A 2,415-nucleotide genomic window follows, 5' to 3' on the forward strand; every position below is an offset into this window, starting at 1 on the left:
TATGTAATCAATCTTGAAGAAAAGGATAAGTATACATTAAATAGCTACTATATGTCTTGATTGGTCTGTTTTGGAGGAAATATATATGGAGAGCAGAGGTAATATTGTGTGAGAACTAAGCACATTTAATCCAAAGTTTGGTTAGGTCGAATGACTTTTCCCAGTTTGTTCCCAAATCCTTAATATAGAAATAGTAATAATTTTACCTTGGTAGATTTTTCATGAGAATAAAATAAAGTAATACCTGAAAAGTGTAGGAAACTGGATGGTGAAGCTATTATTAATATGTTATAGGTATTTACCAACATTTTAATGTTAATAAAAGCATAGCAGGCTATTTGAAATAGAAAGCAATGGAATAACTGTGTCTATTACATATAATATCCTTTGCTGGGTATAGCCTTAATTATGATCTTTGACCTCAGAAAGAAGCTATTAAAAATTTTTATTCCATATATTTTTAATGGTTACTTTTTGATATAAACCTTTTAATTCACTACATTTTGAATTGTTCTTCACTTCCTTTAAGTAAAGCTCAAAGTAAATGAGTGCAGAATTCTTCCTAATGGTGTCATCTTGCCAAAAGGGTTCTTCAATAACCATATGCCACATCTACACTAATAAAAGGGAGTTAAGAATAGAAAATATATATGACTTAGTGAAGCTGAAAGCCCCCTCAATTTCATGACCATTTGAGCATGAAAATTGCTTTAAAGTATTTGTGGTTTCAAATGAATAGATTCCACTCAAGGATGTAAATTGAGGCCCAGGGGACCTTAAAACTTACGAAAGTTTATAACTTACAGACTCTGGGGTAGGATTAAAAAATAGATTGTGTGAATATTTACTTCCTAAAATACAATTTAATAAGTGATGCAGAAATTTGGGAATGGGCATTTTAAAATAGGATATACCTAGTCCTACTTTACAGTCATGTCTATATTTAGTATATTAATTGTGGAAAGTTCATCTTCATGTCACTGACACTTAAAATTTATACACACATGGGCATCATATAAGCCCACATACACTCATTATTAAATAATTGTCAAGTATATAGCTAGAGTTAATGGTAATGACATCCAAAGGTGGAAAACTAAGGGATACAGGGAATATGAACTCAAAAGATTTTGGATTTGTGCCCAAAATATTAAGTTAGTCCTTGGGAAATGGGAAATGTGTAGCCTCATTACCAGTGATAATTACCTAAAAGAATAGTGTCATTATTAAGCAAATAAAATAAGCATCCAAGTCTCAAAAGGCAGATGGGGAAACTCCCACTGAATTTTTCCTGTTAATTAACCTCTAATTAAGAGCTGGCATTGATGTAACAGCTCTATAGTGCTAGATATTGGAGAAAGCCAAACAATAGACTTGGCCTCAACTAGTTGAACCATGGGGAGGGAATCATCAAGACAGATAAGTTATAATTTCTTGAGTGGCATGGGAATCACAGATATAAATCCTCAAACTATAAATAAAGCATTTGCTGTATCTTTATTATGACATTTTTAGGAATGCAAGATCATGACTGACCAATCATGTTAGGACTGTTTGCATTTAACTGCAGAAAAGACAGTGTTTTCCTGTGACTAGATCAACACAGATACATGTTCATTTGGCTATACCTTGCTATATAAAGAACACTGCCCAATAAAGAGTAGAAGTACAAGGGCTCTAATTTATTATAATGATTCACTGCTTCTAGATTAGGGGCAAATGGAATCTAGATTAGTAAATTCCATGACAGCAATGAACAATATCAATGATTCATTTTTTAAATTCTAGTGATAAAAATCAAAGAGCTATAGTTGTCTCTATTTATAGACCATTTGTCACTGGCCAGAAAGTTGTTGGAAGAGTAAGAAATGTCAGCACATCACCTCTAAACTACGTGATGACTCACCAGTGACCTGTGCTATCCAATATCACCACTGCCAAATCTATGGACTTAGGAAGAAAAGCCCACTACATCACACACATTTTGATAAATTGCATTTTCATATTTATTTACTTCAAAAATTTTTTTAAATTTCTCTTCAGACACATTCTTCAAACCACAGGTTATTTAGATTTGTATTGTTTAATTTCCAGATATTTTTAGATTTTCCAGCTATCTTTCTGTTTTGGAATCCCATTTGTTTCCATTGTGCTTTGTGAAGATACTTTGAATAATTTCTAGCCCTTTAAATGTGTTACCGTTTGCCCAAAATGTGTGTTTTCTTTTTTTTGTTGTTGTTAATGCTCCACGTGAGCTTGAGAATAATGCATTTTCTGCTGTTATTTGATAAAATATTCTTCAAATATCAATTAAATCCAGTTGACTGATACTCTTCTTCAGGTCCTCTATGTCCTTATAGATTTTCTGCTTGCTTCATCTTTTAATTACAGACAGTGGCATTTAAGTTTCCAAAT

Source organism: Propithecus coquereli, unplaced genomic scaffold, assembly GCF_000956105.1.
Source record: "Propithecus coquereli isolate 6110/MARCELLA unplaced genomic scaffold, Pcoq_1.0 Scaffold189, whole genome shotgun sequence".
NCBI lineage: Eukaryota > Metazoa > Chordata > Mammalia > Primates > Indriidae > Propithecus > Propithecus coquereli.